This window comes from Mastigoproctus giganteus, chromosome 13, assembly GCF_048544385.1.
Source record: "Mastigoproctus giganteus isolate SK-2022 chromosome 13, ASM4854438v1, whole genome shotgun sequence".
Taxonomy (NCBI): Eukaryota; Metazoa; Arthropoda; class Arachnida; order Uropygi; family Thelyphonidae; genus Mastigoproctus; species Mastigoproctus giganteus.
In genome coordinates, this window is record NC_143587.1 from 74,938,058 (window position 1) to 74,952,278 (window position 14,221).

At 38.4% G+C, this 14,221-nt stretch overlaps 1 protein-coding gene across 2 annotated transcripts in view; it reads right to left on the bottom strand.

Annotated features, from left to right (window-relative positions):
* The window catches only part of LOC150076170 (exportin-T-like), a 408,083-nt gene that overhangs the window by 384,282 nt on the left and 9,580 nt on the right, over positions 1-14,221 (bottom strand). The window lies entirely within an intron of this gene.

Here is a 14,221-nt window from a genome sequence, read left to right on the forward strand (position 1 = left end):
CTCCCATTTCACCCCTCCATTCGATCCTATCAACTTCCACAACAAAAGATGGAAGTCTGTTCCACCAATCAACCACATGCTGGCTAAAGGCAAATTTCTGCACATCTATTCTACAACTGTCATTCCTCAATTTGAAACTATGCCCCCTCAAGTTCTTAATCTGAACAAGAGGAAGAATCCCATCAGTATTCAGCTTGCTCAACCCATTCAAGGCCTTATACACCTCAATCAGATCACCTCGCAGGTGCCTACTCTCCAGGCGCTGCAATTCAATTTGCAGAACTTAAGCCTTTCTTGGTAAGAGCACCCCTTTTTAACTCTCACCAATCTTGTTGCCCATTGTACTCGGTTCTAGCAAATCTACATCCTTTCTGAAATGAGGCCCCCAGACCTGTACAGAGTACTCCAGGTGTGGCCTAAACTTGCATTGTACAAAGGGATAATCACCTCCCTGTCCCTGCTAGCAAATTCCTATATATCATTGACAAGACTCCATGACCTGCCCTGATAGCCCATCTGCACTGCTCAGCAAACTTCATATTTGACTGCACAATTACCCCCAGGTCTTTTTCACTTTCCACTTCCCTGAGTGTAGTACCACACAGTTGGTACATTTCTCTTGGGTTATTGCTACCCATATGCAGTACTTTGCATTTGTCAATGTTAAATTTCAGTTGCCACTTCTCAGCCCAACTGCCCAACTTGTCTAGATACAACTGGAGTAGCATACTGTCTTTACTCTTGTTAACAACCCTGCCAACCTTTGTATCATCCGCAAACATTGTAACCCCAATTCACAAAGTAGGATCAAAGGCTGACACAAGTAATTATAGACCTGTTAGTTTAACTTCTGTTCCAGGTAAGTTAATGGAGGCACTGGTTAAAGAAGCATTGCAGGATCATCTAGACAAGAATTCAGTTATAGCTCACACGCAGCATGGTTTTGTTAAGGGCAGGTCTTGCCTGACCAATTTGATTGGATACTATGATGTAGTCACAAAAGAACTGGATGCAGGGAATAACTTTGATATTATATATTTGGATCTTAGAAAGGCTTTTGATACTGTTGCACATGGAAGACTGCTGCACAAATTGGAGCAGTGTGGCATTGGAGGCAAATTGCTGCTATGGATAAGGGGATGGTTGAGTGGCAGAAGACAGAGAGTGGTAATCAATGGACACTGCTCAACGTGGACTAATGTTATTAGTGGAGTTCCTCAGGGTTCAGTGTTGGGTCCGTTGTTGTTTTCGGTGTTTATGAATGATACTGATGATGGGATATCAAGTTTAATGTCCAAGTTTGCAGATGATACAAAGGTTGGCAGGGTTGTTAAGGACACTACTGATGCTATGCTGCTGCAACAGGATCTGGAAAGGTTGAACAGATGGGCTGAGAGGTGGCAAATGAAGTTTAACATTGACAAATGTAAAGTACTACATATGGGAAACAGTAACCCCAGAGCAACGTATCAACTCTGCGGTACTACACTGACAGTGGTGGAGAATGAAAAGGACCTGGGGGTAATTGTGCAGGTAGATATGAAGTTCTCTGAGCAGTGCAGACGAGCTGCAAGAGTAGCTCATGGTGTCTTGTCAATGATATACAGGAATTTTTCTAGCAGGAATAAGGAAGTGATTATTCCCTTGTATAGGGCAATGGTTAGGCCACATCTTGAGTACTGTATACAGGTCTGTAGGCTTCATTTCAAGAAGGATGTAGAGCTGCTGGAACGGGTACAGAGAAGGGCAACAAGATTAGTGAATGGAATAAAGGGTTGCTCTTACGAAGAAAGGCTTAAGTTTTGCAAATTACAGAGTCTGGAGACTAGGCACCAGCGAGGTGATCTGATAGAGGTGTATAAGGCTTTGAATGGTTTGAGCATGCTCAATGCCAATGGGATTCTTCATCTTGCTCAGAATAATCACCTCAGAGGGCATAAATTCAAATTGAGGAAGGACGGATGTCGGATAGATGTGCGGAAATTTGCCTTTGGCCAGCGGGTGGTTGGTTGGTTGGTGGAACCGACTTCCATCACTTGTTGTTGAAGTTGATAGCCTAAACAAATTTAAAGCTCAACTGGACAGGTATTTCGAACGAACGGAGGGGTGAAATGGGAGTGGGTTTTTTTTTTTTTTTTTTGGCTGATGCTGAATAAGCTTGCTTTCTTGCATCATATGCCTCTACTAATGCTAATGCTAACATGGACAGTAATCCTGATATACCTTCATCAATATCATTGATGAATACACAAAACAAAGTTATTAGTGGGGAACTCCACTAATAACATTTGTCCATGAAAAGCAGTGTCCACTGATTACCACTCTGTCATCTCCCACTCAACAAACCCTTTATCCAATGTAGCAACTTACCCTTAATGCCATACCTCTCCAATTTGTACAGCAGTCTTCCATGCGCAACGGTATCAAAAGCTTTCCTGAAATCCAAGTATATGATATTGAAATTATTTTTGACATTCAGTTCCTTTGTGACCACATCATAGTATCCAATCAAATTGGTCAGACAAGACCTCCCTTTAACAAACCCATGCTGTGTTTTAACTATTAATGCGGTCTTGTCTAGATTATCCTGCAATGCTTTTTTAACCAGTGACTCCATTATTTTCTCCGGAACACAAGTTAAACTAACAGGTCTATAGTTACTTGTGTCGCCTTTTGAACCCCCTTTGTGAATTGGTGATAAGTTTGCACACCTCCAGTCCATGGGGACCTCCCCTTAGTCCAAGGAAGCTCTCATAATTATGGCTAAGGGTTTGCTTACTTCCTTTGCTGCCTCCTTTAATATAACTGGATAGATCCCATCCACCCCAGGTGCCTTCCCTATGTTTAACTTCAACAATTTCTCCTCACTTTGCTCTCAGTTATTACAAAATCACTTAGGTCACTGTTAGAGTTTGATAAACTTCTGGCATTCCCCTCATTGGGAATGCCAGAAGTGATATTCAGTTCATCAGCTACCTGAGCATGATCATCAATAGTCAATGTTAAGTGGTCTATGTTAAGTGGTCCAATTTTATTAATCCCTTTCCTTCTAGTTTACATAAATAAAGAACTCTTTGCTATTTTTCTTTGCATCCTTTGCCAAAGATTTCTTGTAATCTTGTAATCTTGATTTCTTGTAACCTCCTTTGTGGCTTGATTACAGACAAGCTTATATCTGCCATAGGCTTCTGTGTCACCTGATACTTTATATGCATCCCATACATTTTGCTTCTCTGTCACGAGCCTCATTAATTCATCTGACATCCATTTAGGCCTGAACCTTGAACAGTATTTCTTAGTTGGATTGAGAAGCCTAGTAGGATCCAAGATAAAGTTCCTGAAGGCTTCCCATTTAGAATTCAACAATTCAACGTTGGTAACATCATCAGTTGATCCCACTGTACAGAATTTAAAAACATGTGAGACTCCTGTAGTCACCTTTACGAAAGCAAAAGTCCTTCCCTTTATATGTAAGATATGAAATCAAACTAAAAATAATGTTGGCCATCTACATCCCTCTAGGCGTAATTTTTCTGATACATGATGCTCTTTTTATTACAAACATTTGGTGTTTTCAACACAATGCTTAAACCTATTGTTACGTGAACTGGCATACACTTAATACTCAGATCTGATATTTTTATGGACATAATTCTTAAATTCCAGCAAAATCATGGTGCAGATCAAAAGTCAAAAATATACTGAAGGAATATTAAAATTAATGTTTACTTCACTCTGATAGCCATTTTATTTTTATTATTTTAAAATTTGGCACATGCCATTTGCCATCACAAATGTTGCTGTGTTAACAGTGCTAAGGCTTTGATTTATGTTCAACTTAGAGACAAATATCATTATCCACAGTTTAGCCTTAGTTAACAATATCTTTTTAAATTGTACGGCACTAACTGAAAAGGCAAATCCACTCTATCAATGATGGAAAACAAATGGAATGCATGCCACAAGTGGTACACACAGAAAAATATAACAGTGTGCAGCCATTCATATTTTATATCTAAAAAAAAAAGTATTTTTTATTTGAAGCAATCTTCTTTTATTGTGGCTAAAGGAGGAAATACTGATCACTAATGATACAAAACATGATTTCTCACATTCTGTATTGTTAGTCACTACATGTACCCACTCAATTTGAGAGAGAATGGCAATGAATACATTACAGAGAAAAAAACTATTTTTGTATTGGAGGATTTAAAACAAATTAACTATTCTTTTTAATGAGGAATGTGAAATCTTTTTCAATTTTTTGCATGTAATAACAGATTGCCAAGTTTGGTTTTTGCTAACACAATTGTTATGCAGCTTGATGTATATGAGCTGTACATTAAAAGAAGTGGTGTGTGTTATTTATTATGTATACTTGTGTGTGTGTGTGTGTGTGTGTGTGTGTGTGTGTGTGTGTGTGTGTGTGTGTGTGTGTGTGTGTGTGTGTGTGTGTGTGTGTGTGTGTGCGCGCGAGAGAGAGAGAGAGAGTTTTGATGTTGTTTGTTTGGTTTTTAGGAGCATTAGCAACTACGCCATATTGCTCCGGGGATATGCGGTGGTCATTCCCTGACCTTTCCGCATCCTCCGTATTTGGTGGGCACGGGCTCGAACCCCGAGCTAATCAAGAAGCGTGTGCTACGCACTGCTGCTCCTGTCCACCTGGCTACGGAGGTGCCGAGAGAGAGAGAAAGGGGGGGAAGGGAGAGAGGGGAAGAGAGACCACATTTTGGAATATTGTTTACTGTTTAATACTTTATTACCATGCAAAACATAGTGACATTTCTCTCTTCTAGTACTACCACTCATTCCATAAACTTTGGAAAATTGCGCTAATTACAATTGTGTAAGCTGGTCATAGGTACCATGTAAGACACTTTTTTCCCAAAAAAATGCCTTGAAAAATCACTCTGCATCCTATATGCAGAAGTGAGCCCTCCCCCATTGGCATCAGGGCAGGTGGGGTAGGTTGTTACCTACCCCACCTGCCCTGGCAGATTATGAAGAAAAAATACTGGGAATTCCATAATTATGGCAGATTATGAAGAAAAAATACTGGGAATTCCATAAATTTGTAATAAAGGCACTAAAACGAACTTCTTTTGAACTTGGCCAAATAGGAAATACGGACGAGGTCCCACTAACTTTTGATGCACCATCCAACAAAACTGTGAACATCAAAGGGTCTAAAATGGTGTCGATAAAAACCACCGGGCATGAGTAAAACATTACACATTAGTTTTGGCCTGCTGTGCTGATGGCACAAAACTACCACCATTTTTAATTTTTAAAAGAAAAACTCCACATAAGGAAAAAATTCCAGAAAGTGTATTTGTTCATGTTCATCCAAAAGGATGGATGAATGAATCTGAAATGAATTTGTTCATGTTAAATGAAATGAATTTATGGCCCCAAAAAATATGGGCAAGGCATCCTATCCTGTCCTGGTGGTCTCTTAAGGAAACCATCTCTTCTAATTTGGGACCAGTTCAGAGCCCATAGAACTGAAGTCACTAAAAAGAGGGTGAGGGAATTGAATACACAAGTGGTTGTCATTCCTGGTGGACTGACAAGCCAATTTCAGCCTTTGGATGTGTCCATAAACAAGCGATTTAAGCAAAATAAGAGAGAACAGTAGAACAAATGAATGGGAGAACCTGATTATGGCCCCACACCCACAGGAAGAATGAAGAGGCTCACCATTGCACAGGTATATGAATGGGTAAGGAATCTTGGAGAAATACAAGTGGTAAAATAATTATAAAGTCTTTCAAGAAGACTGGAATTAGTAATGCCCTTGATGGCACTGAAGTCACTGTGTTATTTGAAGACAATGATACCAACATTAGCGAGGATGAGTTTTTGGGATTTGAAGGCGATGATTTTTTTGGTATTCAAAATGACTGGACTTTCTCTTTGTAGAACACTAATGTTTTTTACCATTAACTCACTGTCTTTTTGTTAATTTTAATGTAAATTAAATTGCTATTAAAGAAGAGATTATACCATGAAGACACTTAAGCTAAATTAAAGGATGAAAGATATAAAAATTTTTTGGCAAAATCTAAATATAATAATAGACATAATTCAATTCATGCCCTTTAAGCAAAGTAAAACAAAGCATGTTTGCAAAATGGCAGTTACTACAGCATCTAATAAATAATAATTATAATAATTATTATTATCTTTAATAATGGTGGTATAATTACAGAGATCCCTGTAACAGAAACCAGCAGGATTTACAAAAATCAGAAAAGCATTAAACTGAATAATTTGGAGCAGGGAAAAAAAAAAAACATCTTGGATAATCCAAAGTTGAGTACATAAGATCAACTGAGAACTCTAGAACTGAGACCAGCAAAGCCTTTACATGTGAGGAAACATAAATCAAATTATTAAAGAGTATTATATGTGATACACCATTCATGATGGCAAATTAGTTTCCCATTATATATTCACTAGAGGGAGTTGCTAGTTGACTGCCAATTTTTTCATGTAATATTTATTGAATTAGTATGCTAATTCAATAAATGTTTCTTTTTATTTACTGAATGCATCAGTATATTCAATAAGTGTATATATTACCAGATGGAACTGAATTTTATCTGCTGCCAGATCTTTTCTTCCACCACATCTGTTATGACTGTGTTTCCCCTCAATAACGCTGGTAGCATACATCTAGGGCCGCTTAACGCACAAATTCCTACAAACTAGTTCCCTTCCACATGTGTGTTGCCAGTCTTTTTTTGCAGCCCACATTGGCAACAGCAAAGTAATGTGTCAATTTTTACCAATGGCACAGGAGGATATCAATATTTTAACTTTTATTCCTCTATGTAGGGCTGTTGTTAAAATATTTCCGAATGTCAACTTTAATTTTGATGAGATCTGTGTTATGAGCAAAAGTTGGGTGCACTTCTATCATTTTCAAACCATAATCGATCACAGATATCACAAATTGCTCCAAATTTTTTTTTTTTTTTTTTTCAGAAATTGTCATTTAAATTATTTATAGGAGTTACGGTCATGTTCGATGTTTCATGCTTGACTACTGTTGAAACCTGTGGAGCTGAAATATCATTTTGTTTCTTTTTGGATGACGCAATCGAAGCTGGTTGTTGCAGTATACTCTGTCTAGCCAGTTCAGGAATCAATCGAAAATCCTCAGGTAATTCATTTGAACTCAAACCTCCTGGATTGAAATCTTCAGGAAGTTCTAGAGAACATCAAAACATCAAATATAATTTCTCTCCCTAACAGAATCATACAGCAGGGCACAATAATCAAGGCAAGATCTAATTAGAGTTCTATACAAGGTGTAACGGTTTGAACCCCATGTTGTACAAGAAATAACTTGACAAGTAGTCTGTAGATGTTTGATGAATTCTAAGAAGTTCAACTTACTATCAAAGTCAGGCCAAGAAGACAAATGCTATTCAAACTGAAAAAAAAAAAAAAAATGATTTGTTTAGTGTAGCTCTGAATCGGGATACATCTTCCATTTGTTACAAAAAAGTACAAACGACACTACATTTCTAATGAGATAATCGGTACTCGTTCTGTGCTATCCATAGCTCAATATTATTTTAATTGAGATTTGAAGTTGCCTGTCAATGAAGCTCATGTTCTCAGGACAGCAAGAAATAGTCAGATCATTTGTATAGAGGTATGAGTTTACAGGGTTGAAAATACTTTTGGTCATGATTTATTATTTTTGCAAATAAGGTGGCACTGAGAAATGAGCCTTGTGGGACTCCTTCCTCTTGAATACAGATTTGCGAGAGGGCTTGTTGATAGTGGACTTGAAACAATCTATGCTGAAGGAAGTTTTGTATGTGTATATTTGTTTTGGATAAATGCATTCCTGATGTTTGTTTCAAGTTTGACCATCAGATTCAGGGATGATTGATTTTTTTTTCTGAAACCATATTGATTATCAGAGATTAGATTGTGGGAATCAAGATACTATGTTAGTTAATGGTGTATAATTTTTTACAAAGTTTTACTCAAGCAGCTGGCAAGGAAATGGGTCTATAGTTGTAAGAACTAGAGTGATCTTTCCATGGTTTTGGAATTGCCAGTACATGGGAGTGATGTAAATGAAGATGTAATTGTAGAAGGTCATCAGAAAAGATAATGATTTACTGTCTAAGTGTTGAAGCATTGTGTAATATATTCCACTGGGACCAGCAGCACTATTCTTTGAGGTAGCTGTGGCTTCAAGTTTGAGCATTGTAAGTAGATGATTGTAGGGCAGAGAAGATATGGTTCTGAAGTACAGTTGAGATATTTTGGCTAAAGCCTTCTTCTGAAATGATGGTTCATATGCAGTTGAGGTAGACAACTGCGTAAATACAGTTCCTGCCCATTCCAGTTGAATAGTGGACAGGGTAATGGAGGGAATTTATCATTTAGTTGCTTTATTTTTCTACATATTATCTTTACATCAGTATTTTTATTAATTGAGGTTGCAAATTGAATCCATGAGTCTCTTTTAGCTTTTCTTCTAACATGGCAGGCCTTGGATCTAAGTCTCTTGTAATTTATAAAAATTAGTGGTGATGAGAAGAGATTCCATACTCATTTTTTTTTTTTTTTTTACAATCTTATAATCCTTGCTCCACCAATTAATTTATGGTTCTATGGATGCTAACTGTGAGATGGCAGTAGTTGCAACTGCTAGTATTTGTTTCATAATATGGACAGGGACTGTGTCAATAGGACAAGATTCGATAATCTAATCATCAAAGGATACATGAGAAGAGTACCTCTGCCCAATCAGCCTTGGAAAATTTTCATTTTATGTAGTTTTCTGAGGTTATGGAGTGTGATATTTGAATTTTACATATTACTGGATGATGATCACTATTCAGCAGATCATCAAGAACTCTCCACTTGATACTAGGAAAGAGGATCAGAGAGCAGACAGATTTATTGCAGAGGTTTTTCCTGTAGGGAAATAGATGCAAGTTGGTGAGCAAGTATTTAGTGTGGTTAGATTTTGTCTATCAGTGAGCATTTCAGTGAATTGTCTTCTTCCATCTGCATTGGGAGAACCCCACAATGGATGATGTCCATTGAAGTCACCCAATAAACAAAATAAGGTCTTCCCGTTCCTGCATCGCAAAAGGATGGTTGGATGGAAGGTAGATAGACAAGTGTCAAAGCAATGCCAATCATAATACATGTCACAACAGCTTCTAATGAGGTTTGAAGAGAAGACTGTTTACGTAGGTCTTTTGAGTCCAGGAGTATAGCTACCCTTCCACAAGCACTATTCGTAACAGTTCTGCCTTGCCCAAAAAGTGTATAATTTTTAATTGAGAAAGATACTTGAAGTGTTAAATTTGTCTCTTGTAAGCAGATGCCCACAGGATGATAACAACTGATTAGCTTGTGGATATCATCAATGTTGCTGTGAAGGCCTCTACAGTTCCACTGTATGATATGGTGCATTTTTTGGTTTTGGTGCATGAGGATGGTTCTGACTCTTTTGCCCATACTGTTTATGGTGATCATGCTTCATTGAGCATCCAGTGTCTACATCATCTTCTGCATGAAGATCTAGGACAGGTTCATCTGAGTTGGCTTGGTTTGGTTTGGTTTTGTTGGGTTTTATTGGCGCATTAGCTACTGAGGCTATAATGCGCCAAAACGAGGTCATAAAAGTACACAATTAAAATTTTAGTGACTTAAAGAATTAGGTCACTGTGTCACAGTATATATATTACAATAAAGGCATAAAAATCTATAAAATATAACAATAAAGATATAGCAATAAAATTGTAAATTTTAGATACAAGTATAAAGGTTAACTGATTTTAAATAACTAAAAACAGAAGACACGTGGTCATTGTCAGATAAAATTTGACTGAGTGTATAAGGCTCAGCCAGATGACTAAAAGCGGTAAAATATAAAGCACACTCGTGTCTATAGCATAGACACTCAATTAAAATATGACTGGTTAAAACGGTGCCACAATTCTCACACATAGGACAGTCATCTGCCCTCAGCAGAAATGCATGGGTAAGATGACTGTGTCCTATGTGGAGGAAAGCCTCTCTTTGGTTCCTGTGCAGACTAGACTGCCAGTGTTGTATTACAGGCTTTATCAGCTTGTTTGTGACCTGCCCATGCCAAGATTGTTGCCATCGGGAAAGTAATTTACAGTGTATCACCTGCCTGTAGTCTGTATAGGGGGACTAAGAGGCAATGAGTGTTGTGGGATTCTGGTGATCTGGCTGTAGCATCTGCCAGTTCATTCTTCCTAATCCCAATGTGGCTTGGGATCTAGCAGAAACAAATGTCAAATGAACACTCAGAAAGACAATGTAATGTCTGCTGGATCTGGGTCAGGAACGGATGAGTATTATGCCTCATCCCCCGATAAAGCCTGAAGTATACTTAGAGTCAGTATACAACGTACACCTTTGGTACTTGTGAGTTTCAATGTGATCCAAGGCTAATTGCATAGCATAAAACTCAACTGTATACAGTGGCAGACAAAAAACTGCATCACTTGTGAATTTTGCAAATAATGTTTTGCGCTACATTGTGGGTTGTAGAAATGTTCGAAATGCATTTGTTAGATGGGATATATATATCTCTGTGAATGAAATCCAATAAAAAGACTCCACCTGATATACTGAATTGCCATAAATATCTTCCCAATGGGTAAAATGTGCAATTAATGAAAATATGAGAAATCATGCAAATGGCAATCATGACAACCAAACATACATTTTATTGCATTTATGTGTACAGACTGAAATGACAAGTTAACATAATAGTATTATGTACTGTAAATCAGCAAAATAAGTGCTCAATATTTTGTTGTTCCTCCTCGAGCTGCAATTACAGCCTTGCAATGATCTGGCATAGAGTTAATCAACTTCTGGATATATGGTTGTCCAATTTCGTGGTACCACACCCTTACAATGCTCTCCTGCAGCTGAATCTTACTTGTTGGCTTCTTCTGAGCAATTTTAGACATTACGTACCAGCAATTTTCAATAAGGTTCAAATCTGAACTGTTGCCGGGCCAGTCCAACACAACTTTTTTGTCCTTTAAAATGCAGTTGTACCTCAGAAATGCTGGCATTTCTGAGGTAAAGGACAAAAACAAGGGAAAACATTGGTGTAAGTACGTTTTAAGCCTTGTGAGACAAACTCATCATTAAATCTAAATAACATAAAACTTACCAATTTTGCTGTGTGGCAAGGTGCCGAGTCCTGTTTAAAAATGCAGTTTTGGACATCTGTGTGGTGATCCCTAATAACGGGTTTCAGGCACTCCTCCAAGATAGCAGTGTAGGTTTCTGCATTCACCGTTCCATTAATAAACTTAATTTGCCCCACCTCTTTGCTTGTTATGCATCCCCAGACCAACTGACCAGCAGGGAACTTTACAGTGGTGTTATGCAGTCAGGATGGTATGCCTCTGATTTTCATCTTCTGACAAATCGCTTCCCATCCGAGCCATGCAGGTTGAATTTCGATTTGTCAGAAAATATAACGGTGTCCCATTGCTCTTTTGTCCATGAAACATGCATTTTAGCCCAAGCAAGTCGCTTCTTGCTCATTTGTTGCAAAGCAAAGGTATTGCATCAGTCAGTAATTGCGAGGCGTAACTGCATCAGCTGTATCTATAAATACGGCATTGGAAGGGTATACTGCTCATTAGTATCCTGTTTTGTGGAGATGTAAGCATGGCCATATGTTCAGTTGACACCAAGAAAAAAAAAGTGTAACTGTCAGCAAAGGTTTCTTCTTGGGTCAATAGGCATGCAGACCACATTCCGAAAGCTATCTTTGTATAGTTCGTGTTTCAACTTGTTTCAACACCAGAGGCCATCTCAAAGTCCAGTTTTAGATCAGGAGCACTAGCATGGAGATTATGAAGGAATAGCCGTTTCAAATATTGATCTTGGGAAGGCGTAGTGTTACTCTCTTAGGGCCCGACCCAGGTCTTCTCTTCACATCACCGGTTTCACGCTTTAATTTCAGCACCCGGGATACTGTTGACTGGTGGCAGCATTATTTTATCAGCGATAACACGCATAAAAAGCCCTTCCTGGGACAGAGCAACAGTTACACTTTTTTTCTTGGTGTCAACTGAACATATGGAGCCATGCTTACACCTCCGCAAAACAGGGTACTAATAAGCAGTATACCCTTCCAATGACGTATTTATAGATACAGCTGATGCAATTACACCTCGCAATTACTGGCTGATGCAATAGAAGCGTTATCTGATGCAATACCTTTGCTTTGCAACAAACAAAATAACCGTAATCAAACAATATCTTATATGTTTCACTACAAATGCTACTTTTTTTTTTTTTAAGGTGATGCAGTGTTTTTTGTCTGCAACTGTACATGCTGCATTCTTTGAGGAATCTTCCCAGATATAGTACTATCTGGAAAGACAGCAACAGATCCCACAGAAAACTCTGATTTCAAGCCATCAGTTTGTTAGTTTGTTATTTGGTTTTTAGGAGCATTAGCAACTAAGGCCATATTGCTCCGGGGATATGCGGTGGTCATTCCCTGACCTTTCTGCATCCTCTGTATTTGGTGGTGACGGGCTCGAACCCCGGTCTAATCAAGAAGCGTGTGCTATGCACTGCTGCTCCTGCCCACCTGGCTACGGAGGTGCCTCAAGCCATCAGTGAAGACAGTGGCATTCACTGATGGCTTGAAGTGGCAAGAGGTCAGAGTATTCGGCTCAGTATGTAGCATAGAGTTGTCGGTAGACAGAAGAAGGGGTATTGGTCTTACCCTAATTTCTAATCAAGAAGCCACATGGCAGTTTGCAAGCATGCCTTGGTGACCATCTGAGTCGGCATTGTTACTGATATCCTTCCCTTCATTAATATAAAGTTGTTTGATTTCTTAGTTGAAGCTAAATAAATTTTCAGTTTTATAATGTCTGAGGGTGTGTATGGTGCAGCTGGTGGAACTGTGACTGGGATATTGTTTGTATCTGTCTACTACCTTCTGTTCCTTAGGAATCTGTTTCAAGGATGATAATATCAGGCTCAACCTGCAATGGATATGGTTAGAGAAACTGAGACTTCAGTTTGTGTTGCTGCTGCATATGTGTTATTAGGTATATTGAGTATAATTTGTTTCTTTCCCCTAGTGAAACATGGCTTTCTGCTTTATCCTATACTTTTGATTTTTTTTTCCGTGTTTTCCAAAGTTCACAGGATTTGGAGTAAGCCAGTGACCTTAGCAATTTGGACAGTGCAGTATTTCAGCATCAGTCTGTCTGTTTGCATATGTGACTTTGACTCAAAGTTTGGGTAGGCTGTATCTCCCTGACAAGATATTTGTGACCACATTTTCAGCACTTGAAGCATCTTATAGTATTCAGTATATATGGTCATATTCAGCTATTGAGATAGCTGGCTTTGACAGTGGATGCTAGGATAGGTGTACTGAATATCAGGATGATGTGGCAGTAATTTCACCATATCTTCTGAATGTGTCTGGCTTGTGTAATTTTTTAATTTTTCAGTTCCTGGACCAGTTCAACTTTTGTAATGCTCATTAGGTCCCCACTCTGCAATTACCCTTTTGGAGATATTTAATGTTGCATCTGGGGTAACCTGCATGGATATTTCACTAAAAGTTGATAGTTGGAGCAGAGTCTCAGAATGTTTTTGACTTGCAGTTTTGACCAAAAGAAATCACCAGATCTGAGTCTTCTCACCATTTTGGGTGAACCCACCACATTTTCTAAGCATTTCTGTACAAGGAATGGAGTTAAGAGTACTCAAAGATTTGTCCAACAGTGAATGCAAGTCAGGAAATGATAGGCATTTCTTTTGTTGCACATCTATGCACAGTCTTTTTAACTGTAATGTATCATGATCAGTATCATGATCAATTTCGCATGTTGAGCACCTAGGCTGTTCAAATGGTGGATAGTTGTCATATTCCATGGTTTTCTCCTTTTTTCCCTGGAGTTAACTTTCCCTCCCAGCTTCCAGTCCTGCCATGGGGAAGCAGAAGCAGTGCCACTAGGAGGTCAAGTAGTTGAAAGAATTAGTCGGTTAGTAGACAATAATAAAATACACAGAGAGAAAGCAAAGAGAAGAAGAAAAGAAAGGCATTCCTTTCTGTATTCTAATTTGTGAATCAGTTAAGAACTGCTTTAAATGAAAGGCTCTTTAGGAGAAAGATGGGATAAACTTAAAAAGAACTTTAATCACT